At 37.5% G+C, this 14,898-nt stretch overlaps 1 protein-coding gene across 2 annotated transcripts in view; it reads right to left on the reverse strand.

The window, feature by feature from the left end:
- The window catches only part of PRKD1 (protein kinase D1), a 455,022-nt gene extending 440,447 nt beyond the window's left edge, over positions 1-14,575 (reverse strand). Inside the window, exon 1 of one of the 2 annotated variants that reach the window (XM_059914029.1) lies at positions 14,255-14,575. The gene's annotated coding sequence lies outside the window, so the exon portion shown is untranslated. Of the gene's footprint in view, positions 1-8,370; positions 8,445-14,254 lie in introns of those variants that run through there. The other variant, XM_059914027.1, reaches the window with a different exon arrangement.
- Positions 14,576-14,898: the final 323 nt, after the last annotated feature.

Genomic DNA, 14,898 nt, shown 5'->3' on the forward strand with positions numbered 1-14,898 from the left:
AACAAACAAAACAAAGAAAAAAAAACTTAGGAGAAGTACAGAATATACTGAATACTAAAGGGAGTAAATAGATTTCTCTGCCTCACATGACCATTAACCACACATCTGGAGAATGTTTGTGTAGATTTTCTAAGTTATGTGAGTTGATCTGACTCCTAGTTAGGAACACATTATTCTTTCAGACAACCAAACTAAGGACAAAACTTCCTCATGATTAGATTTTCTGCTGCGTTGGATCTCCTGGGAAATAAAATTGACTGTCTCGTCTTTCTAATTAAAAATTTCAGGGAATTCCCTGGCAGTCCAGTGGTTGGGATTCCACCCTTCCACTGCCAGGGGTGCCTGGGTTCGGGGCCATAAGCTGCATGGCACAGCCAAAAAAAAAAAAATTTTTTCAGGAAGCCTTATCTAGTAATCCAAGTAACATTACCAGTATAGACAGTTCAGTCAGGTATTTTAGGCCCTAGAGTAGATTCCAGATCCAGATGACCCAATTATTTAGTCAGCATATCTATACCAAACAAATTAATTAATTGCTACTTTCTTCTTTGAAAATATAATCATGGATAAAAGACATATAGAAAAATTAAGCTTTTAAATACAGATGAAGAAAAAGAATTGCTGAGAAGTCCATTTTTGCCCAATCACTTAAGTAAATTTCAAGGAAGACAAAAACATAATTATGATGACATCTTGGATTTACAAATTGTTCTTTTTATGAAGAATTCAAAGATAATTAATAGTGCAGACAACATTAAGCTGAAATAAAAATCTGCTCACATGAGATGCTGCAATTATAAATTTTGTTAAAATCAGAGGTTCTAATCTTTTGGACAACAATGCTAAAGTTTTGCTTTTGTGCAACCCAAATAATTACTGTGTCTTAAAACACTTTATCACTTTATCCATTCCCTTAGAACTCATGTGAGAGACTTATTATGCCCTATCAAGAGAAGAGGTAGGAGAAGAAGATAAAAAGAGGTGAAGAATATGTCCAACTCTATCTAAAAAGAGGGACTGAGAAGGTAATATTTTCCTAGCATAAGGTACCAATGCTCAAATAAAGCTGGTATTTTGGAGCCAACCAAGAAATCGGCCAATAAATGTAGTCTGAATACCTTCTTTCTTTCCTAGAGGTGTAAAAGGATGCCATGTGGGCTCCTCCAGCTTTGGAGGAACTCCAGAGAAATATCTCACCAAGGTTTCATGGCAGATAGGGGGCCAAATGCATCCTGGATAATACTCTTGTGGTGTGTGAAGAAGGTGTTAAAGAGCCAAAGAAAGTCATTTTCAGGTTTCTCTGAGCCAGATTTTTCTTTAAAATAACAAACCTCACAAAAGATAAAAAGTCAAACCTGACAGATTCCAGATGAGGTTTAGTATTTTAGTATATCCAACCTGTAACCACATCATTCCATTTCCTAACGGAGATGAGGCTTTGTTATGCTAGCCTCTCATTACCTACGGGAAGCAACACATCAGAAATAGAACAAACAGGGGGCTGGAAATGCATCTGAGAAGAAAAAGTGAAGGGGCTCAACTCAGGAGCAAAGATGTTTGGCATAGATTGGGCTTCTGACACCCACGATGGTGTACTGGAACTCTCCAGAAGGTCTTGTAGGATGTTAAATATGTGTAAGATAAAGATTCTTAGAAAATTCCCCACTGAGAAAACAGAGGGTACATACCAAAGGTTTATTGGCACTGACCACCGATACACTCTGCTACTGCACCCCTTGCACAGCTGCTTAAAATGAGAGACGAGAAACACGGAGGAGGGAAAAAGGAGAAAAGCCTTTGGAAAGCACAAAAGCCTCCAAACAGTTCCAATCTTAGAGTGTTATGATGTTAAAATACGAGGAACATTATCAGGAGATGAAAGTTCAAAGAGGCCTCAGCTTCGTGTTGGATAAACAGGAACATATGCCCAGGCTCAGAAATATTTCAAATGTGTTGTAAAACTTCGCTCAGTTAGGAGAGAAATGTTAGAGTTCAACTGTGAAAAATTCAATTGCATATTTGAAAAAAAGCAGGTGCTGGGAAAGACCACAAACTTTCCGAGTGTGTCAGCACCATACACCACAATAGCAAACAGAAGTGAAAATGTTATTAAGGCTTAGAAAGGTTTTCTGAGTGATACATCACATGAGCCCAAGTAGTAGTTACATGTCATCATGGAAATGTATTCCTCTGAGGGAAAAATAAAAATCGAAAGGAAGGAAATTGCGACACTGCAAATATTTCACAGTCGGCCTTTCTGGGAAATGTATAAAATCGAGGGAAATTTGTGCTGAAGTCTCTACATACCAGAAGTGAGAGATCTCTGTTGAGGGAGTTTAATTGAAAGGAAGAAAGAATTTTACCCACAAAATCTAAGGCTAAAATTAGCTCAGCAGAGAAGTCCTATTCCAAAGGAATTTTATTTGCTGATTTCTGAGTTGTGATGGCAGAGGAAAGGATGCAAAGCTAATCAAAAATCTTTTCTTAATCCCCTTACCAAAGAGATTTTTTAATGTAGTTATGCCATTCCTCTTCTAAGTGGCTTATATCTATCTCTTTAGTATCCACTTCACTGAGAACAGTATTCCTTGAAAAGTGAGGAAGAGCCATTAAAAGTTGATTGTTCATCTGAGCAACAACCCAGTACCAGCATGGAAAACAGAGGGAGAGTCCAGCAGCTTCAGGAACCCTAGGGGAGGTCGATGTTGGGGAGCAGCCCTGGCTTTGCTTCCAATGTAAGGACTGTCACCTGTTCAAGTTGCAGGGCTCTCATCCACTGTCCCAGCCACACAGGGTCATCCCTCCACTGGGGCCACTCAACATGCAATGCCAAGCCTTGCCCTGCCCCATCCCCAAACCCTACCTACTAAACTCTGGGCTTTTACTTTTAAATCTTACAATTTACAAATTGTCTTGAACAGTGTCCACACAGAAACTGACGAGAATTATTGCAATCTGAGCACTACTGATCAAAATTACTCCTCTTGCTCTGTCTCTTGCCTTGAAGCCTTACAGGGCTTTCTGCGAATCTGGAAAAATAATCTATGTTACTTCGTCACTGGGTCAAGGGGTTAAACTCCCAAATTAACACCTGCATTTATATTGGTTGCGAAAGAATTTAGAGACAAGAGAAAGTAGTCTGGCAGAGTTCCAAGGTCAAGGGAAGCATTTTAGAGCCAATCACTCTTCTTTTGAAATTTGCATTGTTCAATCAACAATACCATTTCCTCATTGCAGTGACCTCCTGGAAACCCTGTTTTCTCATTAAATATTTGGAGGGAAAAAATTTAAATACAGTAAAAATGCAAACACACACACACACACACACACACACACATCATCATGCATGTACTATTCACATACCAGAACTAACAAATGCTTATAGTTTGTCACTTTGTTTCAGATTTTTTAAAAATAGAGCATTTCAGAAAAATTTGAAATAGTATTTGTTACTTTTCTCCACCCTGTACCCCTCCCTCCCTCCCTCTCCAGATGCTATCATTATTTGATTTGTATACTTCTAGGTCTTGTATATACTTCTAGGTCATTTTATAACATACATCTATGTATAAATAATATATGATATTGCTTTGTATGTTCTTTTAATTATTCATATATGCACTCATTCTGTGCATATTCTTCAACTTGCTTTTTATCACTCAACAATGTGTTACATGAACAATGCATAAGTAGCTCGTTCACTTTAACTGCTAGGTAGCATTTCATTATATAATTGACCATACCATAAATTTTCCCATTCCCCTATTAGATATTTCCCATTTTTCACTATTATGTGCAATACTGTATGAATATCCTTATACACATCTCTACACACTTTCATCTTTACTACCTAGTACCAACTGGTTCTCTAAAGGGTTATGTGAATTTACATTCCCACCAGAAATGTTTGATAATTCTTTCTCTATGTGCTCACCAACGTTTTATATTTATATTGTCAGACCATTTGCCAATCTGATGGGCATAAAATAAAATCTCCCTATTTTAATTTAAATTTCCTTAATGATTGCCAAACTGGAAGATTTTTTCATAATTATTGGCCATTTAGGTTTCCTATTTTGTGAGTTGCTTTTTCATGTATTTTTATCCAATTTTCTTTTGAGATGTTTGTCTTTTTGTCTTATTTATAGGAGTTCTTTATATATTCTGAATACTACTATTATATCTCATGTATGTTTGTAAAAATCTCTTCTCTAGGGCCTCCCTGGTGGCGCAGTGGTTGAGAATCTGCCTGCCAATGCAGGGGACACGGGTTCAAGCCCTGGTCTGGGAAGATCCCACATGCTGCGGAGCAACTGGGCCCGTGAGCCACAATTACTGAGCCTGCGCGTCTGGAGCCTGTGCTCCGCAACAAGAAAGGCCGCGATAATGAGAGGCCCGTGCACCGCGATGAAGAGCGGCCCCCACTTGCCGCAACTAGAGAAAGCCCTCGCACAGAAACGAAGACCCAACACAGCCATAAATAAATTAAATAAATTAAAAAAAAAAAAAAAAAAAAAAGGTGAAAGTAATGGCACTCTTCTAAGCCCTTTACAATTAACTCACTTGATCCTTACAACAACATAATGAAGGGGGCACTATTATCATCTCCATTTTACAGATGAGGAAACTGAGGGACCGAGAAGGTAACTAACTTGATCAAGGCCATATAGTTAACACATAGCAGAAGCAGGATTTAAACCTCCAGAACCCATGCTCTATAGCACTTCGCTGTACTGCCTCCCAACAATTATTCCTTATAAGTAAATGAAGAAATGAATGTAAAACACTTAGCCTACTGTTTCATCTATAGATGGGCTCTATAAGTGGTATTTATTTTTATACCATAAAGGCTATTCTAAATTTGTCACTTTACTCTAGACTTGAATATGTACTCACAGATGACCTTACATTAGTATGACCCAATATCTTCTATAGAACACTAGAGCCATGGCATCTATGAATCACCTATTAAAATTGTCATATCAGGCTTTTGCCTTCCCTTCCTCCTCCTTCAAAACACTTCTGAGAAACCTCACCTGCCTTAACTTTTACTTTCATAGTTAGGACACTGAAACAAGTGCACTTTCAAATTTTTTCTTCTGATCTGCAAATAAAACACCTAGTATAAAGCCTGGAATATAGCAGGCTTGTTGAATAAATGACAGATTTTATTATTTGGATTCTCTGGTGTCAATGTGCAACAGGATAATCACTTCCTCTTCATAGACTGACTTGGATTTCTGCAGCAGCATGAGTGAGAGGTGGGTATAAGGAACAATGGGATATTAGAAGAAAGTTCATCTTCTCCTTTCCTTCCAACAGAGAAAGAATTTCACCTTCTTTCCCAAGGTAACTCCTCTATTTATGTCAATGACCTTACCCACTTTTGCCTCTTCTAGTACCTTAATCCGTCTTTCAAGTTTTCAACTTTTTGTCCTCTTCTATTCTCTAAAACTCTATTTTATTGACCCTAAGATATCATCACTTGTAAAGAAAAATAAACGTTGCCATTAAACTAGGCTAGAATACTTTATCACTCACATATATCTCTCTTGAGCCTACACAGAAAGGAAAATGTAGGCAAACAAGTTGAACAAGGTATTCCTAAAACTCTGCATTCACAGGTCGATTCCTCTCATACTCAGGATTGTTGAGGATATTTTTCCACACAATATTACACTCTGTGCTATCAAAAGTGTTATATGCCATTTCCTATGACTGCTCCACTGTTGTCTCCAAGACGTTCTTTCAATTGCTTCCCCCATCCTCTAAGCTTTGACATGCATGTGCTGACAGTGACTAAAAGTCATGACTGCTGCCTTGCTAACAGCAAATGCAAAATGCATCCTGATATCAGAAATATGAAAATGTGAACCAAGAAAAAGTATGCCATAGAAACAAGGAAATATAGAAGGCCATCCTCTCCTTGACTTATAAACATGATAAAGTCACCTCATAAATTAATGAGAAAATTAAACATTAGAGGTAGGAAGGTAGTAACGAAAAGCAAACAGGAACAAAATTTCTTTCTCTCTCTTCAAACCAACAGTGTGTTTATCGATTTAGTAACATTTATTCAGATTCATTTATCAAAGATTCTGATCCAATATGTTTACTTTGTTCTTTGTGTTCAATATGATTTTTCTGTACATCACACACTTTTCAAAAATCTAACTATACAAGTGAGCTTTTCTTTCATAGGATAATGATTTTTATGGCCTTATCAAGGTTATAATATTTATAATATGCTTTATAGTATATTTAAATATATTTTGTATTATTTAACTATACTTTAAACGATTAATTCACAGACCTTCCCAAAATGCTGAATGCACCTAACCAATCCAATTTTTTAAAATTCTACTGTTTGGGACAAAAATGATAAATGATTGCCATATGTGATTGAAGAAAATATCTGCAAAATTTGTTTTTCAAAATTGGTGATAGTTTACTTGCTCTTGGTGAAAAAGTTCTGGCAAAACTTCTGAGATTATAAACTAGCTTCTTTAAAACTTTGAGAAACTGAATTTGCCTTTTAAGTATAAGTAGATAAATTATTTACTATATAGTTTCAAAAGATATCTTTATAATAATTTATATGAAAATTATTTAATTTTTCTCATTTCATACAAATTGTTGTATTGGCCTATTTCTTGAAGTCCTGAATTGTCTTGAGTTTTTTCACCCAGAACAATGGAGCATTTTAAAGCACAGGGCAAAGAATCAAAGAAATAAAAATTAAAACAATGGAGTTCTTTTCTTTCCCCATCCTCATCTGGCAGAGACAGTAATACCTACTAGATATTTCACTTACTCCTTTCATTTTCTGTCACACCCTTGCAGTGAGGTAGAGCCATGTAATTCACTCTGGCCAAGGTGGAGTGTGGAAGTCAGGTGTGCCACTTCCAAATCGAGGCAATTAAAAGCCATTGTAAGATTTTCTAATCTCTCCCTTCTCTTACTTTGAAAATTGAGCAAGCAGGGCATTCCAACCTTCGCAGCCACAGGATGACGGAGCTTCCATCAGCCTGGGTCCATAAGTGAATGTGTGGTACAGAGCCCTCCACTGACCCATTTGGGATATGTAACATGAGCAAGAAATAAACTTTTGTAGTATTAAGCCACTGAGATTTGGGGATTTTTGTTACTGCAGCATAAATTAGTCAATCCTAACTGATACACATTCTGAAAGATTCAGGACATGTTAAATGAAACAAGTGTCAAGGACATAATATAGTAAAAGGTAATATAGTTTGTTTTTGTATATGGAATTACAGTATTTTATAAATTTTCTTCATTATAATTTTATTTCTTCTAATTTTTAAAAATAAGCATGCCTTTTAATACATAAAATTAAATTCTTTTCACTTTGTAAAAACCTTTAGAACAAAACAAATTATATATTGATACACTGCTCAATTAAAAAACAACTTCATGAATGAATACATAGAAAACACAAAAACTTATCTAAATATTACCAGCTCTTTTATATGGTAATAATTTTTTTTTAAATGGAATATAGAGATATACAGACAGACAAGGTTGCTCAGTCTGTTTTTGGGAGGAGGGGCGAGGGCGAGGTAAGTGGGTGCTTATATGCTGTGACCCCGAGGCAAGTGAAAGAAGATTCTTGGTGGTGGTAGAAAAGTTGTGGTACCATACCATGTGGGATAGAACATTAAGAACAAATGTCTTCTCCTAAGTGAAGTAAGTCAGAAAGAGAAAGACAAATACTATATGACATCACTTATATGTAGAATCTAAAATATGACACAAATGAACATATCTACAAAACAGAAATAGACACACAGACATAGAGAACAGACTTGTCGTTGCCAAGGGGGTTATGGGGTATGGGGGAGGGATGGATTGGGAGTTAGGGATTAGCAGATGCAAACTATTATATATAGGATGGATAAACAAGGTCCTACTGTATAGCACAGGGAACTATATTCAATATCCTGTCATAAACCATAATGGAAAAGAATATGAAAAAGAATGTGTGTGTATATATATATGTAATTTATATATATATATACACACACACACACACACACACACATAACTGAGTCACTTTGCTGCACAGCAGAAATCAACACAATGTTGTAGATCAACTATATTTCAATAAAATTTTTAAAAAAAGAACAAATGCCCTCTCAATGGAAAATGCCTGGAATGTAAGTAATGAAGCTGGAGATGAAGAGCAGAACCTTGAATTTTCTGAACAGCAGCAGAGGTAACTGCCTGAGCAGAGAATAGCATTTATGTAAAGGTTTTGTGGCCCTCATGAAATTCTCAAAGTGTTCTTCAGTCTGCCCAGGCACTGACCCCTTTTCTTTTGGCTCCCCTTAGCCTCTCTTTCTTTCTTACCTTGTCTCTGGGCCTTCTATAACTTTCTCTCTTCCATTCCATTTTCTGCTTATTTTATTCTCAGGAAACCATCATGGCCTCAGGATATTTTCCATTACTCAGAAATTTTTCCATTACTATAAAAGCAGTCAGGGTGGCAAACAGAATATGCATGGCCTTTCAGATGAAAGTAAAGTTGGAAGAGTTTCTTCCTGTTCCCTCATGGCGAAGAGTGAAGGTTGTCGAGAAGGATGGAAAACATGAATGTTCCCGATTTCGTGAAGGTTATTGCCCCAGAGGCAGAAGATTGTTTTCCCTGATATTGGCTAGCCCAGTGGGGTAAATGTTAGGGCTGGGAGCTTTCCTTTGTTGCAGCACAAACAGTGACTATTCCATTTACTTGTTTTCTATTCAATAGGGCAAATCCATAAGCAGGGAGCTCCCTAGTTTTCTGACATGACATTGATGTAAAGTTTAAAAGATACTCTTCTTAAAAGCAGAGAGAGCTGAATGGGGGTTTGATTCTGTGCCATGGTGATAATGAGGATCGGCTAAGGAGGTCTGTGACTGGCAGAACTGGTGTGTGCTTTAAGACACACAGTGGTGCCAAGGAACAATACAAAGTGTGAGAACAAGCAGACTGAGTCACGATCCATTGCAGATTCTAAATGGTACACTTCTGCCTCTATATATAGCATGTCAAAAGTGTCATTTCTGCTGTCATGAGAACTTTTTAGATTGTCACCACCATAAGTACCACAACAACAGTAGCGTTTCTTTCTATTAACTACATCTGAATCCCACAGCAGGATGTAGTTTCCCCTGACACATTTGACTTGGGGAATATTAGGCTGGGAGAATCTCTGGGGAAAACGGGCACTGCTTCTTGATTCTATGTAAAGAAAAGTCGTTCTGGTTGACAAAGACTACGGAGTGTTGTACTTTTTTGGATCTGGCTGTCAGAAATCTCCAAGTATGGTGTGAAAGATGTATAATATTCTTTCAGCAAGGCTATTTTTTTAACGGGTATTATGTGGGTTTGAAAACAGAATGGGAGCGCCCTTGTTAATAATCCTTCCGCATCCCAATCCTGCAGCTGAGGTGCTGGAGGCGAGGGGCTGTCACATTTTCAAATGTAGGGGGAAAGAAAAACACTGTAAAGGGTCACATGTATTTCTCTTCTGTTATTTCCGCCTTTAAAAAAATACATCATTGGTTCATTTTGGGGAAAAGCTCTTATTTATGCAGATACATTATAAAATAAAGTCTTCCTTTGTTACATAAGACAAAACAATTCTTGGGAATGCCTTTGGGGATGCTTTAATGAATGACCTCTTTTTTTTTTTTTTTTTTTTAAACATCTTTATTGACGTATAATTGCCTTACAATGGTGTGTTAGCTTCTGCTTTATAACAAAGTGAATCAGTTATACATATACAATATGGTCCCATTTCTCTTCCCTCTTGCATCTCCCTCCCTCCCACCCTCCCCATCCCACCCCTCTAGGTGGTCACAAAGCACCGAGCTGATCTCCCTGTGCTATGCGGCTGCTTCCCACTAGCTATCTATTTTACATTTGGTAGTGTATATATGTCCATGACACTCTCTTACCCTGTCACATCTCACCCCACCCCCTCCCCATATCCTCAAGTCCATTCTCTGGTAGGTCTGTGTGAATGACCTCTTTTATTTATTTCTTTTCCTATGTGTATTTTAAAAATCTCTGGTAAAAATAAATCTAGTTGGTCTCAAGAACATAGAAGTGTCTGACTACAGAAATCTCACTATGACCTGATGTAGACAAAATTCACCTTATACAAGTTTTAAACACATGCACACTTACTGTATGGCACTAGGATGAAAAAGAAGCCAGGGTCCTTACCCTCAAAAATCTACAATATGATTTTTCTAAGCTCTAAGTGCTGATTCTTTCTTTTTTACAGTTAAAAAATTTTATATGTGTATATATATTTTATACATCTTTATTGGAGTATAATTGTTTTACAATGTTGTGTTAGTTTCTGCTGTACAACAAAGTGAATCAGCCATATGCATACATATATCCCCATATCCCCTCCCTCTTGAACCTCCCTCCCATCCTCCCTATCCCACCCCTCTAGGTTGTCACAAAGCATGGAGCTGATCTCCCTGTGCAAAATCTAGAAACAGTAAATGCTGGAGAGGGTGTGGAGAAAAGGGAACCCTCCTGCACAGTTCGTGGGAATGTAAATTGATACAGCCACTATGGAGAATCCTTAAAAATCTAAAAATAGAACTTCCATACGACCCAGCAATCCCACTACTGGGCATATACCCTGAGAAAACCGTAATTCAGAAAGAGTCATGTACCACAATGTTCATTGCAGCACTATTTACAATAGCCAGGACGTGGAAACAACCTAAATGTCCATCAACAGATGAATGGATAAAGAAGATGTGGCACATATATACAATGGAATATTACTCAGCCATAAAAGGGAACAAAATTGAGTTATTTGTAGTGAGGCAGATGGACCTAGAGTCTGTCATACAGAGTGAAGTAAAAATTTTATATACAGTAAAATTCACTCTTGGGTGTATAGGTCTGTAAGTTTTGACAAATGCATACAGTCGTGTAATACCACCATGATAAAGATACAAACAGTTCCTTTACCCCCAGAACATTCCTCCAAGTCCCCTTGCAGCCAAACCCTGCATTCACCCCAAACCCTGGCAACACTTACTTGTTTTCTGCCTCCATTGTTTTACCTTTTCCAGAATGTCTTATAAATTGAATCATATTGTATGTAGTCTTTTGAGTCTGGCTTCTTTCACTTAGCAAAACATATTTAAGATTCACCCATATTCTTAAATGGATTTATAGTGCATTCCTTTTTATTGCTGAACAGAATTACATTGTATGATGTACCACAGTTTGTCCATCCATGCATCAGTTGCAGGACATCTGGGTTGCTTCTAGTTTTTGGTGACTATGAATAAAGTTGCTATCACTATTCATGTACAGGTTTTTGTGTAAACATAAGCCTTTTAAAAAATTTATATATTTATTTATTTATTTTTGCCTGTGTTGGGTCTTCATTTCTGTGCGAGGGCTTTCTCTAGTTGTGGCGAGCGGGGGCCACTCTTCATCGCGGTGCACGGGCCTCTCACTGTCGGGGCCTCTCCCGTTGCGGAGCACAGGCTCCAGATGCGCAGGCTCAGTAGTTGTGGCTCACAGGCCTAACCGCTCCGCGGCATGTGGGATCTTCCCAGACTAGGGCTCGAACCCGTGTCCCCTGCATTGGCAGGCGGATTCTTAACCACTGCGCCACCAGGGAAGCCCTAAACATAAGCTTTTGTTTCTCTTGGGTAAATACCTGGAATACTGGAACAGTAGTAAAACTGTTAGGTCATATAGTAAGTGTATGTTCAACTTTAAAAGAAATTGGCAAACTGTCTTCCTCAGTGGCTATACCATAGTGTATTGGGTTGGCCACGTTGCAATATTCCCGCCAGCAATGTACAAGAATTCCACTTGCTCACAGTGCTTGCTCGCAATTGGTATTGTTGGGGTTTTTTTTGTTTTTTGTTTTTATTCATTCTGATAGTTTCTAGTGATATTTCATTATGGTTTTAATTTGCATTTCCCTAATGACTAATGATGTTGACCATCACCCCACATGCTTATATGTGATCCATGTATCTTCTCTGGTGATGTATTTGTACAAATCCAGAAAAATGTATTCTGTGTTTCCTTACTGAGTTTTGAGAATTCTGTACGTATTCTGGATAAAAGTTTTTCCTCTGATATGTGTTTTGCAAATATTTTCATGAAGTCTATGGCTTACCTTTTCATTCTATTATCAATGTCTTTTGCAAAGCAGGTTTTCATTTTGATGAAATCCAATTCATTGATTTTTCTTTTGGTGCTTTTGGTGTCATATCTAAGAAATTTTTGCCCGGCCCAAAGTCACAAAGTTTTTCTCTTATTTTTTTCTTCTAGAAATTTGATAGTTTTAGATTTTACATTTAAGTCTACGATCTGTTTTGAGCTAATTTTTGTATAAAATATGAGGTATTGGTCAAGGTTCATTTTCTTTGCTTTGTCCAATTGCTTTAACATCATTTGATGAAATACTATACTTTCTTCATTACGTTGCCTTCGCACCTCTGCCAAAGATCAATTGATCAGATATGTGGGGGGTTACTTCTGACTCTCAATTCTGTCCTCTTGATTATGAGTTTATCTTTACACCAATGCCACATTGCCTCGATTACTTTAGCTTTATAATAAGTCTTAAAAACAGACTGTGTGAGTCTTCCAACTTGTTCTTTTTCAAAATTGTTTTGGCTATTCTAGTTCCTTTGCCTTTCCATATGAAATCTAGGATCAGCTTGGGGATTTCTACAAAAAAATTACTGCTGGGATTTAGACTGGGATTGCGTTGAATCTGTGTATATTTTTAGGACGTAAACTTCTGCAAAACACAACTAAAAATCCTAGTAGTCATCCTGGAATCAATCCACATGAGCTAACATTCCTGTTTGTGAGCCTGGCATTTGACAGTCACATAACACCTTTCTTTAAGAACAGTACCCATTGGATAAAGCACTGGAGAAAAATATTGAGATTAGAAAATCTATTTCTTGGCCCAATACATTCTGGTGGCAAGTCTCAGCATAAATAACAACTTAATTCTCAGGTATGCAGATCAGCAGAACAGGCCTCAGAAGCCAATGTAATTAGGCATAAAAAGATAGCTTGTCTTCATAGCACACTCTGCCTACTTGCATCAAAATAGCAAACTTCAAACTGGAAACATGATTCTCTCTGCAGGAAGACTGAGTGGTGTCCCACAGAGAACCACTGTCTCCTACAGTGTCCCTGTCTGTTTGTCCTATTCGGAGAATGACAACACAGCTGCTTAGGGACACAGGCTCCAAGTTAAATTATAAGAATGAGGGATGTAAAGGGGTATTCACATCATATTGGAATAATTCCTAGTCTAAAGAGAGCTTAATGAAAGGGAGCCTGAAATTCACATTCATGGGACCCTAAGATCACTCCTATAGTAATATCACAGAGAAGAATGGTACTCTTTTCAGTGGTTCATCTACACCCTGTTTGTTTTTTCCCTTCAGTTAGATTGTTTGATGAATTGCCAGTTTTCCTGGTTTCCTGCAGATTTCCATTGTAGAAGTTGTAAAAATCTTTTAATCGCACCAAACCAAGTACCCATCCTTTGTTGACATGGAGCTGGCTTGTGTCTTGAGAAATTTTCAAGCAAAGTCTGTGGATAAAAGTATAGCAGCATGTTTTGCACACTGAAGGGGAAAAACTAATTCAGAGAATTGGGTTTTTTTCTTGTTGTCACATGCTTTCTGGTATCATTTTAAATTTATTTATAAAACTGCTGTCATTAATATTATGCTCACTTGGTTGAAATTATTTTGTTTCTCCCCTCTGGAAATAGAGCTGCTCAAGACTGATAAATAATAACACATTATATAAGTACTGTGGATTATTTAACATTCTGATTAATGAGATATTTTCTATCCAAAAATGACAATCTTCAGAGCTCTGCAGAGGTAAGCTTGTCATTCTCAGATCATGAATAGTGTTTACATTTGAAAGATGAATCTGATACATTGGTAAAATGGTTAATTTTGCCCTCAAACCTTTTTTATGAAATCACTGGTAGAATAGCCAGGATGAAAAGTTCTCATTGAAAACTGACCTTGTTTGTATGGCACTAAGCCAGACCAGAAAACACAAGCTCAAAGATTTTTGAGAATATAGATTCAGATTCTTCTAAGGCTATTTTCACTTTGGTTTATTACCAAACCAGCAAATAAGCATGGCAAAAACTATAAAGGAGATGGGGATACAAGTGAGTGGACTATAAAGGAGTACAACACAACTCACCCTGCTGCAGCCTCTCTTGTTCTGACATTCCACAAGGAATTCATCCAGTCATAGGAGCCGGAATCGCAGGCTCTCTCCCCTTAATACTTCAGCGTAGAGGATGGTAGGGACATCAGCTTGATTGGCATGTGAGGAAATTCTTGAGGTGCCCAGTAATCTACCTCCCACCTTGTCAGCTTTGCTTTCCAGGGCGCTAGGCTGGGCCATGTCCTGGCCCAGGTGTTCTTCCTCCAAACATGCTGCATTTAGCATCACATCCACTCGTCCTCACTAGGCTATCTGCTTCCCTTTTTCAAGCATACTTCCACTGGCAAAAATTGTACTATGCTTTGTCATTGCTTTAAGAGAAAGATATGTTCACAGCAAAGCACATTTAAACACTCAGATTTCTCAGCCTTTGTGGCTAATTTTTAACTAATCGAAGAGGCTAAGGAAGTTCTCAGGAAGCTAGCTAGGGTGCTGACAATAAGAGCAATTGGGTAAACATATAATAAATTAAAGCCTGATTGCTTTGGATTGCTTTTTGTAGGAACAGATTTACCAAAAAAAAAAAAAAAAAAATCCTTCATGCAACCCCCAAATCATCAAACATATGTGATTTTAAAAAACATCAAAAGAAAAAGAGAGTAAAACATTGGTTTTAA

This window comes from Balaenoptera ricei, chromosome 2, assembly GCF_028023285.1.
Source record: "Balaenoptera ricei isolate mBalRic1 chromosome 2, mBalRic1.hap2, whole genome shotgun sequence".
Taxonomy (NCBI): Eukaryota; Metazoa; Chordata; class Mammalia; order Artiodactyla; family Balaenopteridae; genus Balaenoptera; species Balaenoptera ricei.